The sequence below is a fragment of the Ornithorhynchus anatinus genome, chromosome 6 (assembly GCF_004115215.2).
Source record: "Ornithorhynchus anatinus isolate Pmale09 chromosome 6, mOrnAna1.pri.v4, whole genome shotgun sequence".
NCBI classification, from domain to species: Eukaryota; Metazoa; Chordata; class Mammalia; order Monotremata; family Ornithorhynchidae; genus Ornithorhynchus; species Ornithorhynchus anatinus.
In genome coordinates, this window is record NC_041733.1 from 24,565,043 (window position 1) to 24,583,656 (window position 18,614).

Genomic DNA, 18,614 nt, shown 5'->3' on the forward strand with positions numbered 1-18,614 from the left:
CGTCCCGTGTCCCCCCCGTCTCCCCGTCTCCCCGTCCCCCCGTCCCCCCCGGCAGCCACCATATACCCTTAAGGGATGGTTTCCAACTCCCCTCGCCCATAGGGGATGTTTCTTGGCTTCATTCCAACCACTGACTAATCTTGGCTATTTAGCGACAGTGTCTCCCCCTTCCTCCCCTCCATCCACCCCCCCCAGCCCCACCATCTTTTCCTTCACTGCTATTGCCCCCTGTAATGAAGAGGCACTATGTGGAAAGAGCCTGGGCTTCAGAGTCAGGGGTCATGGGTTCGACTCCCGGCTCTGCCACTTGTCAGCTGTGTGACTGTAGGCAAGTCACAACTTGTCTGTGCCTCAGTTACCTCATCTGTAAAATGGGGATTAACTGTGAGCCTCACGTGGGACAACCTGATTACCCTGTATCTACCCCAGCGCTTAGAAGGTTATTTGGTCATGAGCTCTGGGACTCTCTCGGCCGCTGGCCGCTTGACTTTGAGTCTGATTGGGTAGGGTCGGCTCGTCCCCCGACCCTGGTCATCGCCTGCTTATTAACACTATTGTAGTGTGCCTTACTGTAGCATGTTGCTATATTTGCAATCTCGCTTTTTATTGTTTATTGTCGTCAGACTTTGAATTTGATCAGGTCGCCCCTTAATCGAGTCTACCCCCGACCCTGATCATCACCCCTTTTATTAACACGACTATATTGTATCATACTGTATCATGTTGCTATATTAGCACTACTGTATTGTATCATATTGTATCATGTTGCTATATTACCGATTTCGTTTATTACTGTTTATTGTTGTCAGTGCTGCCACCCACCTCTCTGGCCTCGCCATGTCCCTCCTCCCCCCCTCCCCCCTCCCGCCCCTTCCTATCCTCCCCTTCCCCTTCCCCTCTCTCGCTCAGCTCTTTCCCGCTCTCTCCTCTGTCTCCTCCCTCGCTCCTCTCTCCCGCCCTAGAACCCCACTTTACCAGCGCTACCCCTCTTCCCCCCCCCCTACTCTTCCCCCCACCAAACCCCTCTTCACCCCCTCCCCCCTTCTCTCTTCCCCACCCATGCCCCATCCCAGTCCTCTTGTCCCACCGCCACCCCTCATCCCCCTCTCCTCGTCCAGGGCCCCGCCACCTCCTTCCCATCCAAACCCTCCCCTCCCCCCGCCCTTCCCCCCCTCCTCCCCTTGCACCCACAGCTACTTTCAAGTGTGGCCTCTGGAACCCCCGCTCTATTACAGGCAAGCTACCTTTCATCCATGACCTTTTCCTCTCCCGCTCTCTCCTCCTCCTCGCCCTTTCAGAAACGTGGCTCTCTCCCGAAGACACGGTCTCCGCCGCCGCTCTCTCCAGCGGAGGCCTCTCCTTCTCCCACTCCCCCAGACTCACCGGTAAGGGAGGAGGCGTCGGCTTCCTCCTCTCGCCCCGTTGCCGCTTCCGCACTATCCCTCCTCCCCCCTCCCTCTCCTTCCCCTCCTTCGAAGCCCATATCGTTCGCCTCTACCACCCACTCCAGTTACTTGTCGCCGTCATCTACCGCCCTCCCGGTCCCACCTCCGACTTCTTCAACCACCTTGACCCCTTTCTCACCTTCCTCCTCTCCTTCTCTCTGCCCACTCTGATCCTTGGAGACTTCAACATCCATACGGATGTACCCGACGACTCCTCTGCCGCCCGCCTGCTATCCCTCCTCGACTCTGCCGACCTCCTCCTCCACCATACCGCGTCCACTCACCGACTCGGTCACACCCTCGATCTTGTCACCTCCTACCGCTGCACTATCTCCTCCCTCACCGACTCTGAAATCCCTCTCTCTGACCATAACCTTCTCACCTGCCTCATCTCTCACACTCCCTCCCCCTGCAAATCTTCGCTACTGCCCCACAGAGACCTCCGCTCTCTCGATCCCATCCGTCTTTCCAATAGCATCTCGCCTCACCTTGCCGCCCTGTCCTCTCTTCCCACTCTCGACGAGCGGGTCTCCGCTCTCAACTCCACCCTCTCTACTCATCTCGACTCTCTCGCCCCCCTTTCCCTCCACCGCTCTCGCTCCACTAACCCACAGCCCTGGATCACCTCCTCCGTCCCCCTCCTACACTCTTATGCTCGAGCTGCTGAGCGCTGCTGGCGAAAGTCCAAGCACCAAGCCGACCTCACACACTTCAAATTTATCCTTTCCTGCCTTAACTCTGCCCTCTCCTCCGCCAGGCAAAGCTTCTTCTCCTCCCTCATCGACACCCATGCCCGTCACCCCCGCCGATTGTTCCGGACCTTTAACTCTCTCCTTAGGCCCCCTGTTCCTCCCCCTCCCCCATCTCTCACCCCCGATGATCTGGCCACCTATTTCCTCACGAAAATCAACACGATCAGGTCTGAGCTCCCCAAAGTCACCCCTCCGCCTCTCCCCTCCCCCCCACCAACCCCCTCCCCTACTTTCCCATCCTTCCCTGCAGTATCCTCAGAGGAGATCTCCTCCCTCCTCGCAAGTGCCACCCCCTCCACCTGCGCCTCGGACCCCATTCCCTCTCACCTTCTTAAAACCATCGCCCCTGCCCTCCTCCCTTCCTTAACTTCTATTTTTAACCAATCTCCAAGGGCTCCTTCCCCTCTGCCTTCAAACATGCCCACGTCTCCCCCATCCTAAAAAAACCCGCTCTTGACCCCACTTCCCCCTCCAGTTATCGTCCTATCTCCCTACTACCCTTCCTTTCCAAAATCCTAGAACGAGTCGTCTACAATCGATGCTTAGAATTCCTTAACTCCCATTCTCTCCTAGACCCCCTCCGATCTGGCTTCCGTCCCCTCCACTCTACTGAGACTGCTCTCTCTAAGGTCACCCATGACCTCCTTCTTGCCAGATCCAATGGCTCCTACTCCATTCTGATCCTCCTTGACCTCTCTGCTGCCTTTGACACTGTCGACCATCCCCTCCTCCTCCATACCTTATCTCACCTTGGCTTCACGGACTCTGTCCTCTCCCGGTTCTCCTCTTACCTCTCTGGCCGGTCATTCTCGGTCTCCTTCGCTGGAGCCTCCTCCCCCTCCCATCCTTTAACTGTTGGAGTTCCTCAAGGGTCAGTTCTTGGCCCTCTTCTGTTCTCCATTTACACTCACTCCCTCGGTGAACTCATCCGCTCTCACGGCTTTGACTACCATCTCTACGCAGATGACACGCAGATCTACATCTCCGCCCCTGTCCTCTCCCCCTCCCTTCAGGCTCGCATCTCCTCCTGCCTCCGGGACGTCTCCACCTGGATGTCGGCCCGCCACCTAAAACTCAACATGAGCAAGACTGAGCTCCTCATCTTCCCTCCCAAACCCGGTCCGCTCCCAGACTTCACTATCACCGTGGATGGCACGACCATCCTTCCCGTCTCGCAGGCCCGCAATCTCGGTGTCATCCTTGACTCGTCCCTCTCGTTCACCCCACACATCTTATCCGTTACCAAGACCTGCCGGTTTCACCTCTACAATATCGCCAAGATCCGCCCTTTCCTCTCCACCCAAACGGCTACCTTACTATTACGGGCTCTCGTTATATCCCGGCTAGACTACTGTGTCAGCCTTCTCTCTGACCTCCCTTCCTCCTCTCTCGCCCCGCTCCGGTCTATTCTTCACTCCGCTGCCCGGCTCATCTTCCTGCAGAAACGATCTGGGCATGTCACTCCCCTTCTTAAACAACTCCAGTGGTTGCCTATCGACCTCCGCTCCAAACAAAAACTCCTCACTCTAGGCTTCAAGGCTCTCCATCACCTTGCCCCTTCCTACCTCTCCTCCCTTCTCTCTTTCTACCGCCCACCCCGCACGCTCCGCTCCTCTGCCGCCCACCTCCTCGCCGTCCCTCGGTCTCGCCTATCCCGCCGTCGACCCCTGGGTCACGTCCTCCCGCGGTCCTGGAACGCCCTCCCTCCTCACCTCCGCCAAACTGATTCTCTTTCCCTCTTCAAAACCTTACTTAAAAATCACCTCCTCCAAGAGGCGTTCCCAGACTGAGCTCCTCTTCCCCCTCTACTCCCTCTGCCATCCCCCCTTTACCTCTCCGCAGTTAAAGCCTCATTTTCCCCTTTTCCCTCTGCTCCTCCACCTCTCCCTTCCCATCCCCACAGCACTGTACTTGTCCGCTCAACTGTATATATTTTCGTTACCCTATTTATTTTGTTAATGAATTGTACATCGCCTCGATTCTATTTAGTTGCCATTGTTTTTACGAGATGTTCTTCCCCTTGACGCTGTTTAGTGCCATTGTTCTTGTCTGTCTGTCTCCCCCGATTAGACTGTAAGCCCGTCAAACGGCAGGGACTGTCTCTATCTGTTGCTGACTTGTTCATCCCAAGCGCTTAGTACAGTGCTCTGCACATAGTAAGTGCTCAATAAATACTATTGAATGAATGAATGAATAGAAGAGTGCTCTGCACATAGTAAGTGCTTAACAAATACCAACATTATTATTATTATTACTACGTGGGGAGAGGGAACTGGTACTTACATCCAAGGTCAAAGCCTGAGCCCTGCCTGCAGTACTTCATTACTGCACTGTCCCCCAGGTTATGCTAGTTAATCCCTCCAAGTGAAATGAGAAAGGAGAATGAGAATGGTAAATTGGATGTTTCCACTAGGGAATCTGGTCCATAAGCGGCGTATTTGACAAACATAAATTGGCTCCTGGCTGCCTCCAATTAGGCTTCCCTAGTTGGATGGCCTGCTGTCCCTACACAAACTCATCTGGCATCAGGAGACGAGTTCCAAATTATAATAAACAGGGAGAATTTGTTTTACGTCATCTGCCAGTGCTACGTAGTTCTCCATCGGGAAATTTCCCATCTGTGACAGGCCCATCATTTATTACCTTATGTTTAATCACACATGTTGAACCTACAGCTAAATACATCTGAACTAGTAGATAAGCCTGGATTTCACTTCACTGATTCTTCTGGCTTCCAAAACTCACTGTAGCAGATGTTTAAGCAGTCCACAAAGGCCATTTCGGCTGCCGTAGGGTATTGAAAATGCCAGTATTACCATCATAATGCAGATCTTGTAAAAATGTTGTTCAAGGGTTTAAACAAACAACTGCTTCCCTATGGCAACAAGAGTTGAGAAAAATATTTGCTTAATTAGAAGAAAGAAAATAAATAGAAACTTCATTTCCTGCATAAAGCAGGAGTTGAAAAGAAAGGGGGACTGGATTTCTGTTGCTGGATTTTTATTCCATTCCCTTGGCAGGTTAGGTGAACTGCTCCAATAACCTGGCTCTTGCCTCAGTTTATCCATTTATAAAATGGAGTTAGTAGAAGCAGCCCACTCCAAACAGTCCAAGAACATGCTGAGAATTCAAGAGATTTTAAATGCACTTTCAGCTCTCCAGGAGAAGAGTTACTTTTTTTCCAGTAATTCTTAAACCATGAAATATTTGAAAGAGAGAATATATTGGATTTAATTCGGAGGATTGGATAGGATCTGGTTTAGTAAGCATTTGTTAGAAAGCCATTTTGTAAGAGTGACCACAATTGCACTAAAATTTAAAAATTCTTGCTTTGGAGGAAACCAAAAAAAAAAACCAACTCAAGGATATTTAATTCTAGGAGAGGAAATCAAGAAAAAATGCAGACCTTATTTAGGAAGTAGTTGAAAGGGTTATCTTACAAAAACAAGTCACTTAGAAAAAGTTGAAGTCTGTGAAAATGCTGGTTTTCACACACATTAAATGTCGCAACTAAATTCATCCATTTGTTCTTTCAGGAATGTTTATTGAGTACCTAGTGGATGCAGAACATTGTTCTACATGCTTGGGAGAGTGCTATAAAAAAATAAAAGACCAAGGGTCAGCCCTGGAGGGGCTTGCAATCTCATTGTGAAAATAAGCAAGGTAGCTCAGTGGAAAAAATCACAAGCCTCAGAGTCAAAGACACTGGGTTCCAATCCCTGGGTTCAGAGGGGCCAGGTAAGCCTGACTGCCAGGTGGTCGTGAGCTAGCATTGAGGGTGGCTGGTAGGGAGAACGGGTCCAGTCTGTGGTTATCAGACATAATATCTCTGAGGATTCACATCAACAGAACTCACTGTGCCTTCACTCATGTCTTAAGTCATCAGGAAGCTTTAAGAAAGATGGAGGGGAGCCTGGTGGGGGTGGGGGGGGGAGTGTGTCTTGCAAAAACAAAGAGGGGAAAAGGGTAATAAAAATTAAAAAGAGCAACAACTGAAACACACAGATGTCCATCACACATCCACATGAATGAGAGCCAAAGAACAGAGCATGACATATGGAGGTAAGGCCAGTCTTTTATATTACATGAAGATGGGTTCAAGCTAGCAACCTTAACTCAAGAAGGAGATCTCAGGGTCACTATTGACTACTCATTTAATCATCAAGCCAATGTAAGGCAGTGAGGAGAAAAAAGAACAAGGAGAAAGAGGCATCATTTTGCCACTATATAAAACCATAGGATATCTCTATTTGTCTGCAGTTTTCAGTGCTGCATCTTGGGAGCACATAAGAGTTGAAGACAGTTCAGAGAACGGCTATTAAGATGATCATGGGAATGGGGAAAAGATTGAAGCTTGAGATCATTGGGGGGGGGGGGGGGAGGCCGTTGGGGAGGAAGTCATGCGGTGAATCTGGAACTTCTGTTCAACAAAACCTTGGGGATTATCCACTGAAATATGAGGGTGATGGAATCAAACAAAACACTTCTTCACACAGCAGCTTGTAAGCTTATGGAACTCATAACCACAAGAAGTTGTGTAGGCGGAAAATGTTCACGAGGGGTTTGGGTAAATTTATGCCATTTGTGGTCCTTAAATGGTTACTAGAAGGAAAGTTTGGGATATAAAAGGGTAAAACATAGGGATTTATATATCCATAAACATAGGTTCAATAAGAAGGAAAACAACTATGACAGGGTTCCTCCCAAGCCTCTTCATACTTCTCTGAAACAAAATAAATACTGAGATAGATGGCTAGATGGTCTGTTCCATAATAGCTTTTCTAATGCTCTTGTATTATAAAGGGCATCCATGACAAAAAGTGGAATGTCAAGCAGCAGAGTTCCAAGACTACAGAGCCCAATCAAATCAGTGGTATTTACTGAGTGCTTACTGTATACAGAACATTGATTACATACTTAGGAAAGTATAATACAACAGACTTGAAAGACATTGTTCCTGCCCACAAAGAGCTTATAGACAATAGAATCAAAATGAGGTTGCCAACACATCACAAAAAAAAAAAGCACATGACCCTAAAAACACTATCTCAGCACCTCTGAAGAATGAAGATGGTGCTATTCAGGATGTGATTTTGCATAACTCAGCAATTCTATTAACATATTAAGATATGGCACTTGGTCCAACTACTGAGAAAGTCATCTTGGTGGATGAGTTCAGAAAATGGTAAAGTAATGTGGCCTGATGGCATACTTGCTGAAATAATCATAAAGGGAATGCACTGCTTAAACACTTACATATGCTTTACCTCAGCATACCGAACACTGAGGAGGTGCCACATCTCAAAGATTCCACTTTCAAGGCAAAAGGCATGCTACCTCACTGTCATCAATTGCTAAAAAGGTCCCTGTTACGGTGCTTTAGGACTGGATACTACAGAATATTATACACCACGACCGCCAGAATCACAAGATGACCTCAAGTCACATGGTATCACAGCAAAAAACAATCTTTTCAGCATGTCCGATACTGCAGAAAAACAAGGGAGTGGCTCTGAGGTTGTTATACTGTTTTCATAAAACCTACACAATCATCAGTAAACCCCATCAGTAACCTAAGCTTTTGTGAATGCTTTGAAAAAGCTCATCAAGATTTTCAGACTGCTCATGTCAGATCTGGATGTGCCCTAACTGAACCACTTCCCAAATCTAGTGGATAAAGCAGGGCAATCTGGTTGAGTCAGGCTGTTCAATATATTCCGTATAACCAGTTTGGAGATAAGAAGAGACCAGGGCTCTGGTACTAAAATATGCTTTAAATCCTCTAGGAAACACTTCTAACATGGTGATGTTCAAATCACCATGGAATATCCAAGTGATGATGATTCCAGCGTTCCTACATGTGGAAGACTGCGGCCTAGAAGCACACCCTCAGTACGATATGTAAACAATCAGTGGAATTTACTGAGTGTTGACTCTGTGTAAAATACCGTACTAAATGTTTGAAAGAGTACAAAGGAGTTTGAAGATACCATTCTGTCCTCAAGGAACTTAGAATCTAGCAGATGCAAATGACTGCCCACCTCTTCTTAGAGTCAGCCCAGAATGCGGACTGACAAGAGGTTAGTTAAGAATAAGGTACAGTTAGTATGTGAGCTTGGGAGAAGCCAAGTGGACAAGTTGGGGAGGTGTAGTTGAAGAGAAGCAGCGTGGCCTAGTGGAAAGAGCACAGGCCTGGGAATCAGAGGACCTGGATTCTAATCCCAGCCTCTCTACTTGTCTTCTATGTGACTTTTGAGAAGATCACAACTCTTGGGGCCTTGCCTCATCTGTAAAATGGGAATTAAATCTTCCTACATCCGATTTAGTCTGTGAGCCCCATGTGGGACAGAAACTGTTGTCCAACCTGATCTCTGGTATCTACTCCAGTACCTGGTACAATATATGGGTTTAACAAGTGCCTTTAAAGAAGAGCTGAAGTAATTATGTACAGAGCAATGTGACACTGCGGCAGCATTTAAAATAGACTGCGGAGGGGACCAGAGCTCAGAAGATGGAAGAAGCTGATATCATAGTCTAAACGTGATATGACAGAATGAGGAATAAAGGAACTCACTTTGATCAGAAATTTAAGGATCCCGAGACAAAGAGGTAAGTGAAAGCAGTGCCAGACACTGTACAAATATGACTGTAATGAAGGATGACGATCATCATCAATGAGTTCTTACTATGTGCAGAGCACTGCACTAAATGCTTGGGAGATTACAACAGAGTTGGTGGAATGGCCCCTCCCCACACTGAGCTTGCAGTCTAGGGGATCTTTACGATGGAGTGCTCAAGATGGTAGGTCAAATATTGATTTTTTTTATTAGTAGTAGTAACAATAACAATAATAATTATGGTACTTGTTTAGTGCTTACTATGTGCCAAGCACTGGGGTAGATATAAGTCAATCAGATTGGACACAGTCCTTGTCCCACAGAGGATGCACACTCTTAATCCCCATTTTACAAATGAGGTAACTGAGGCCCAGAGAGGTTAAGTGACAACCAAGATCACGCAGTAAACATGTGGCGGAGCTGGGATTAGAAGCCAGGCCCATGCCCTAATGACTAAACCATCATGCTTCTCATTGGCTATAGTAATAAGTATGGTATTTGTTAAGCATAACAAATTAGAGAAGCAGTGTGGCTCAGTGGAAAGAGCACAGGCTTGGGAGTCAGAGGTCAAGGGTTCGAATTCTGACTCTGCCACTTGTCAAGTATGTGACTGTGGGCAAGTCACTTAACTTCTCTGTGCCTCAGTTACCTCATCCGAAAATGGGGATTAAGACTGTGAGCCTCATGTGGGACAACCTGATTGCCCTGTATCTACCCCAGAGCTCAGAACAGTGCTCTGCATATAGTAAGTGCTTAACAAATACCAACATTATTATTTATTATTAAGCATTACTAAGTGCCAAGCACTGTTCTAAGCACTGGGGTAAATACAAGGTAAGCAGTTTGTCCCATGTGGGGCTCACAGTCTTCATCCCCATTTTACAGATGAGGTAACTGAGGCCCAGAGAAGAGAAGTGACTTGGCCAAGGTCACACAGCTGACAAGTGAAAGAGCCAGGATTAGAACCCATGACCTCTGACTCGCAACCCCGGGCTCTTGCCACTAAACCATGCTGCTTCCTCCATGGCTTCTCCTAGTAAATTCCACTGTCAGTGGTGTCATTTTTGAAAGAAGGTAATAATTAATCTATAGCCATATTTTCCAAGTGTCTACTATACGAAGCACTTGGAAGCATTCAACAAAAATCCTGGTTCCTCTCCTCAGGAGCCTATTCTAAGAACTAGGAAATGAAGAAAAATTCAGCTTGAAACACGACAGACCAGAAAGTTATTCAACCAAAGATGAAAAACTGCATTTTCTTTGCAATACCAAAGGAAAAGTATGTGATTTCTGGATATGAAGACAACTAAGCACCTTGAGGGCAGTCATCATCATGTGTACTGATGTACTCTGTACTGTACTCTCCCGAGCACCTAGTACAGTGCTCTGCACATAGGATGCATTCAACGCTACTGATTGATAATGGAAAGTAATCACTCAGTGGTATCTACTGAGCACTAACTCTGTTCAGAACACTGTACTAAGCACTTGGGAGAGTACGATACAACAGAATTATCAGATGTGTTCCTTGCCCATAACAAAAACCCTAGTTCCATATTACTTGAGTGAAATTACATGCATTCAGTCTGATTCTCCAATCTGGATTGAGAGAGAGGGAAGTGGTAAAACTACATCCATTACAAAGCTAGTCATGGAATACAGATAATCGAGATGGCCTTCCCCAGGGTCACAAATACAGCCACTACTCATGGAACAGTTATCCACAGGAATCAGGAATGGATAGGTAATGCAAGAGAAAGTAGTAAAAAGTGGTTCTCCTCAGCATGTCTATGCAGAGGATATCCCCTGAGGGGCTACACTCACAACAGTACCCAGAGTCACCTAACTCATTTCACAGAATCCAGAAGATGTCTGAATCCTATCCAACCCTGATCAATTTAACAGCGTATTCTTCAGCACTACTCCCTGTTGGGCTATAGCTAACCTATTCTTAAGCACTTCTCGTGATGATACCTTAAACATTTTCCCCAAGGGATCTTTCCAAAGCCCAATTGCCCTTACTGCTAAGACACTTATCCCAGCTCAAATGGCTGATCTAAATTTAAGTTTCAAGCCACTGCACCTTGTAATTACATTCTCAACCACTGTAAATAACTTTGTTATAACTTTTTGCTTCCCTTATAGATAGGAGCACCCAGAAAATTAGCCTCTTTCTGTTGGTTCCACACACGCAAAAACAAAACTGAAAGGAAATCAAGTCAGTTCTTCCAATCAGGAGGGAGAATCAAAGCTATTGATTTTTTTCTCCCTTAATTTTCCAACTGTGGGTTGGCCTCTGCAGCTATAATGAAATGTTATAGTGCTGTGGCATTTATGCCATCTTGGGGAATAGCAGTGTAAATGCTCCACTAATTTTGCACGTCCTCAAACACAACAATGTCAGAACTTCAGCACCTGAACGACTGTGAAAGACAGAATTCTTCTCCTGCAGCCTAGAAATGGGATTTCAGATTTCTCATTTATCAATTCTATTTGCCATTTATATGGGTGGTGAACTACTGTCAAAGAAAAGATTTCCTGAGAGAGGTGTGTATGCAAGAGGAGTAGACAGGAAAATTAACACATACCAACTCCAGGAGACATGAGAACAGTTCGATGCAGGGATCAGGAGTGAAAGGATGTGAGATGACTTTATCTGTAGCTACCATAAAACATTTTACAGTTCCATTGTCATTTTGGCAACACTGAGAAGAATCCTCAATGATGCTGGAAAGCAATTATTTTGGCCCTTATGAATTTGCTTACACTTTTCTTAGCACTAATGTTTATATATGTCTATTCAATTATTCACCCCTCTCAGGGTAGCACCTGGAGAACTCCAGTTCTCTACCAGTCTCGACTATGGGATGGAGAGTCAAGCAGAGTTATACCCATTCCACTCCTAGCTTGGACAGTGGCTAGCGAGTGAAAGGCTATCTGCTACAAGTCAAAACTCACCCGTGCTGGGCAATAGCAGCATGGGAGAGAGTCGAGGGTGGAGATTCAAGTTTACTGCATGGAAGGAGGCAATGGTAAACCACTTCCGTATGTTTACCAAGAAAACTCTAAGGATACTCTACCAGAAGGATTGCAAATTAAGATGGGGCATTTTGGGAGAGATGCATCCATGGCATCACTATGGGTTGGAGACGACTCGATGGCATAAGACAAAATTCAATTATTTACTTTGACCAGTTTGTAAATATTTCAATGCTCACTTCCTCACTGACCCCTCTTTTCCGGAGAAGCAGCGTGGCTCAGTGGAAAGAGCACGGGCTTTGGAGTCAGGGCTCATGAGTTCGAATCCCAGCTCTGCCACTTGTTGGCTGTGTGACTGTGGGCAAGTCACTTAACTTCTCCGTGCCTCAGTTCCCTCATCTGTAAAATGGGGATTAAGACTGTGAGCCCCACGTGGGACAACCTGATTCCCCTATGTCAACCCCAGCGCTTAGAACAGTGCTCGGCACATAGTAAGCGCTTAACAAATACCTATTCCCTCTCCTTCTCTATCACCTATGTACTTGGCTCTGTAACCCTTAACCATTCAATATTCACCCCACCCTCAGCTCCACAGCTCTTATATATAAATCCGTTATTTATGTATATTAATGGATGTCTCCCCCTCATAAGGACCACAAACTGCTTATGGGCAGGAAATTTGTCTACTGTGATACTGTACTTACCCATGCACTTAGTATCATGCTCTGAGCACAGTAAGCACTCAAAAAATACCATTTTCCATGTTAAAATCTAAGTGCCTTAAGGGCAAATAATTTGTCACTTTCCTATGCTGCTCTTACCAAGCAACCAGTACAGGACACCATACCAAGTAAGGGTGAGAGGGCCCACAATAAATGCTATTGCTGCTATTACATTCCAAAATATTAAAATTAAAAAACCATACCCAAAATGGGAAAGAAAAGAACCTTGGGGGTCTCTTACTCTGCAATTTCTAAAAAGTGGTATGAGTCTTTAAACATTATTAGACTTGTCAACTATTTTGCTGAAATGGCATGTGCATTCATTCTGAATATAAGCTATAGAAGAGCCACACCTACCCAAACCCAATTTGAAGATTGTTGAATTAATCATTTTAAATAAGCTCCTGAAGCCTCCAATACAATTTCTATACTGCCATGCCCTTCCCAGCAGGTCTAAACAGGGAAAAAAAAGAAAGTTCCCAGTTCCACTTGATCAGACAGAGTCAATCCAAATAAATGAGACATAGATGGCAATAGTATTAAGTGCTTACTGTGTGCAGAGCACTGGCCTAAGCACTTAAAAAATGCTTATAGATGGGAATAAGACACAGATCCTGTCTTGAGAGGCTCATAATCTATGCAATTTTTTGCAGTTGGCTGGGGAACTGCAGAAACTCAGATCTTTCCAGAAGAGCCATTTCCTGAAATCCATTCACCAATTTCATTAGGGCAAATTCAGCAGCAGTAAACCCAAGCCCTAAGCAGTTTTTCTGGTAGTCTTATAATACAGATAACCTTGCATAACCTGTACTAAAGGCAAACCATAAACTCTCTGGGCTGTGCATTTAGGGAAATCACAGCCAGGGCAAATTCTCAACAATACTTAGACTAGTCTTGAGGTATTGCTATGAGGAGAGAGTGAGGTCTGTGACAAGTTTTCACCAATCCTGCCCAATGAGCCTGTTTAGAGAAAAGATGTATTTTGGCAATGAATGTCTCAGTGACACTCAGATTGGCTGAAAATGACAGGCTGGTCTAAGGTCAAGATTAGAGCTTTACAGTATGAGTCAGTGTGATCTAGTGAAAAGAGAACAGGGCAAGGATATCAACCTTCTATGTTCTCTTCCCCTGGCCCCCTGTGTGACCTCAGAACTTGTTACAACCTCTCTGTGCATCAGTTTCCTCATCTGTAAGAAGGAGGTAACACTACCTGCCTTTTTCTGAGGATAAAGCAATTTGGAACAACACAGAGCTATGTGCAAAGTAATGACATTATTATTATTTTTACTACTACATCTCAGCTACTAATGCTGTTGGAAAAAATCCAAAGGATCTGTGGAACTTAAATACAGCCTCCCTTTGCTGGGGGAGGCAGAGCTGTCAAGATTTTTTGTCCTTTGAAGTAAAGAAACTGAGTAAGGGATAGAAACATCACAGGTATACTGGTCTTCCATTTTTTCATTCAGTGTGGAAAAGTCAAGTTTAGAAAAGCCAGGCAAAAGGCTTGCAAATAATTACCCAGGTTTCAAATAGTTTTCACTGAAAAGGTGTTAATCAACATGGGAACATATCCAACCAACCACCACTTTTCCTAACTTCAAAACTCTTCTAATGCCATTATCTCCCCCAAGAGCCTTACAAGACTACCATTTATTTCCCCACTCTATTTGCCCTCCCCGCTGTATCATCTATGCACTTGGGTCTGTACCCCTTAAAACACTTTGATACTCATTCCACCCCCAACCCAACAGCACTTATGTGCATATATATCCTTATACTCTGCCCCTTCCCCTATCTATAAGCTATTTTAATGTTTGTCTCTCCCCAGTGGACTGTAAGCTCCTTGAGGGCGGGAATCAGGTTTACAAACTCTATTGTATTATACTCTCCCAAGCTCTTAGTACAGTACTTTACACACGTAGGCACTCAAATACCACTGGCTGATCCATTTAGATTTTAGAGAAGCAGTGTAGCTTAATGGAAAGAGCCCAGGCTTGGGAGTCCAACGTCCTGGGTTCTAATCCCCTCTCTGCCACTTGTCAGCTGTGTGACTTTGGCAAGTCACTTAACTTCTCTGTACCTCAGTTACCTCATCTGTAAAGAGGGGATTAAGACTGTGAGCCCCCCATAGGACAACCTGATGACCTTGTATCTACCTTTGTATCTTGAATCTATCTAGAATAGTGCTTGGCACATAGTAAGCGCCTAAGAAATACCGTCATTATTATTATTTTTACTCTACCCAATAATTCTAGTTATGTTTTACATGTTTTAAAGCTAAATTTTCAAAAAAGCAAAGAGCTTAGTGTCTTGGGGGGGGACAGTGGAGAGAAGGGGGAGAAGTGTGTCCCCCTAATACCTGAGCAGTTCCAGGCTGAGCAGTGGCCTTGAACTGTTGTGCCACTGACAGCCCTATATATACATTATTTTTATTTTGGCTGCCAGCTACCCACCTCCCTCCCGCCTGGGCTCCTGGTGCAGAGCCCCGAACCTCAGAAACAGCACAATGACTCCAGAGCAAACGAAAGGGGTCAGGGGTCCCCCACAGCCAAATGTTCTAAGTCTGGCAGACATCCTCACTAGGTCCCGTTTGTCATCACAGCATTAGGCTGAGTGACCTGCATAACATATGTAACCTAATGTATATCTGATATTTCCCGCTCAGCAAAGGGGCAGCCAATATTTTTGAGTGCTGACCATGGTCACCCAACTAATTTCTCTAAAAGGACAAGTCTCCCAAGGGAAAAATTGTGAAGTGCAAAATTTTTTATTTTTAATATTCCTTGAAAAATGTCTCTCTCACTCAGAATATCTGAGGATTTTAGGGTCCTGCTCTTCTTCCCTTTGCAATCAAGAGAGCAACCTGCATGTCAGAAATGCTTAAGAGAAAACTCAATTATCTTGTAAACTTAAATTTCAAACTTCTCTGCTTAACTAAATGGAAAAAAAGCTGCTACTTAGATAAAGCATCATTAGTTCTATTCAGACAAGTAGACTAATCTGAAGAGACTGCTGAAGAAGAAAGCTGATTTTTCTCCTCAAGGCAATGATTTCTGCCTATGTTTACAGGCTTTTAAATAAGCAGACAAAAACCAAAGCAAATTACCTCATTGTCTCCAAGACCTGCCTATAAAAGTGAATAATGCCAAGGGGACATAACAGCCTGGACACTGAGTTCTCAAATACGATTCTCCTCCTCTAAATGGTAAGCGCACTGTGGGCAAGAAACATGTCTCCCATTCTTATTTTGTATAATAATAATAATGATGGTGTTTGTTAAGCATTACTATGTGCCAAACAATTATCTAAGCACTGGGGTAATGATAATAATAGTAATGGCATTTGTTAAGCATTTACTATGTGCAAAGCACTATTCTAAGCACTGGAGAGGATACAAGGTGATCACGCTGTCCCACGTGTGGCTCAGTCTTAATCCCCATTTTACAGATGAGGTAACAGGCACAGAGAAGTTAAGGGACTTGCTCAAAGTCACACAGCTGATAAGCGGCGGAGCCGGGATTTGAACCCATGACTTCTGACTTCCCAGCCGGTGCTCTTTTCATGGAGCCACACTGGGGTAGATACAAGGTCATCAGGTTATCCCACGTGGGGCTCATAGCCTTAATCCCCATTTCACAGATGGGGTAATTGAAGGACAGAGAAGTTAAGTGACTTGCCCAAAGTCACAGAGCTGACAAATAGCAGAGCCAGGATTAGAATCCACAACCTCTGATTCCCAAACCCTTGCTCTTCCCACTAAACCATTCTCCTTCTCTGTACTCTCCCAAGCACTTAGTATAGTGCTCTGCCTCAATAAGCCCTCAATAAATACAATTGCTTGATTGATTGATGCCTCTCACACACTTTCTCAGCATGGAAATGGGAGCAAATATGAACCCCGAAGGCAACTCTGAGAAGTTAAAGTTAACAATACCATCAAAAGGTCAGGTAAATAGGTGGTCACACAAATTAACTGGGGTAGGCTTCCTGGAAGAGATACGATTTTAGAAGGGTTTTGAAGATGGGGAGAATAGAGGTCTGGCAAATTTGAAGGGGGAGGGAGTTGCAAGCAGAAGAAAGATCATGAGGCAGAAGTTAGAGGCCAGAGAGATAGGAAAGAGGCAATAGTAGGTTAAGAGCACGAGAAGAAGAAAGCAAATTGGAGTGCAGCAGGAGAAGATAAGTGGCCAAGAGACAGCTGATCAAGTGCTTCAGAGCAAGGGTTTCTGCATGATGCAGAAGGGAATGGGGCTCTTGAAGGTTTCTGACAAGTGGGAGGTATTTGCAGAGATGTTTTAGAACAATGATCAGGACAGTGGTCTTGATAGGGGAGAGACTGAAAGTAGGGAGGCAGGTGAAGAGGCTAAAACAAAGTGCTGAGCAAAGGGGCTGCTGTCCTTCCCTGCCTCCTAGGGCAATGATTCTGCTCACCCTCCCCTCAATCCATTCCTAGATGGTAGGAAGAGCAATGTTCTCCAAACTATGCAATCCACCCTCCCTGGGTCCAAGAATGCTGCTGCCTTTTCTGCCCCTTTCAAGTCCCTCTAGACAGGAAGCTCATTATGGGCAGGGAACGAGTCTGCTAATTCTGTGGTATTGAACTCCTGCAAACGCTCAGAACAGTGTTCTGCACATAATAAGTGCTCAATAAATACCACTGATTCACTTCTTTCCCTGGCTCTGGGTCTCACCCTCCTTCCTGCTCTATGAGCAATTGTGTAGGAGACAGGAGTTGATGATAGTCATGGGTGGAGGGGTGAACAGAATCGAAGAGAAAATTTGTTACAATTGACCCCTTCTGAGTAGCAATGACAAAAACGCAAACTTGGAACTTGCCAGCTATTATGCCATCAAGACCAGTGCCGCCACATTCAAACTCTATGGAAAGCATATGATTTTATACTTGATGATCTGGCAGATCACCTGATGCTGAGTTCAACACCAACCTTCAGAAAATTCAAGGAACAGAATCCGCACCAGAAAGATTTAGAAAATTAGAAACAATTTAATCAACCAGCATCCAGGCAGAGGAAGGCAAATAGCTTTGTTTCCCGAGGCTGAGAGGACTGATGGGGCACATATTAGAGATCGGAAATGCTTGGTGAGCAAAAATTTATGGAAGCTTTTTGGGATAGTGCCCTGCTCCACCTACACTCCATCATTCTACAGGCCAACTAGTTCAAACAGAAGTGAGAAATGAGTGGCTGGGAAAACAAAACCCTTAGGAGAGAATAAATATCTTGGTGCAGCAAAAATCCTGCTGCATAAAACCACCAACTATGAAATATATAGGATGGGAATGTACAAAAAATTGAGGGTGAGGGGTCCCCTGGTTTTTGCATAGGACTCTGAACTAGTTCTGAGAAAGTGAAGTCACTGCAGTGAGAGCAGCCAGATGGCTGAGCCTATGAGGACGCACGGCTTCTTCTGGCTAAGATCTGCAGTGATTACAATACACTCATTTTCATTTAGCCGAAGGGCTTCTTTTTTTCTTATTAAAGCATCACCAGGTTGTTGGTGAAATATATTTTAAGTAATTGGAAACTCAGCAATTGCACTAGAGGTTTAGGTAGTAATTTATATAAAATGTAAAGTTAAAGCACTGGATGACTTGACATCACCAGAGCAGCAGGTTTAACATCAGAGCAGCTCATCAGTGGGAACTTCTAATTCTTCAAGACAGATGTTTGAAGGAAAAAACCAACAGACACAAAAACAAAAAAATCAACCAACAGAAAATGAAACCTGAAAAACACTTCTTGAGTGAGGTTCCCATTATTAGGGAAATTTATTTACCATGTAGAGAGTGCTAGAAATAGTTGATGCAGTAAAGTGTAATTACGGCATGCAGTTATCCAAGATGGGACAAACCCAAGAAGGGAGCAGATTGCAATTAAAGTAGTGACTATCACATTTACTTACTTATGCAAGTAGCAAGTACATTTCAGTTTTGATAAATGAGTTATAGCTTCATAATATAAGTAGTAATTAATGATTCTACTAGTTTGGGGACCAACCATCCAAAAACATCCAAGCACTGTTCCATCCAGAGAAAATGAAGTTGGGTATAGTAAAAACTCCCAGGTGCTGGGAAACACT

General features: G+C 45.1%; 1 protein-coding gene across 4 annotated transcripts in view; it reads right to left on the reverse strand.

Moving 5' to 3' along the window:
- The window catches only part of GPC3 (glypican 3), a 429,039-nt gene that overhangs the window by 399,233 nt on the left and 11,192 nt on the right, over positions 1 to 18,614 (reverse strand). The window lies entirely within an intron of this gene.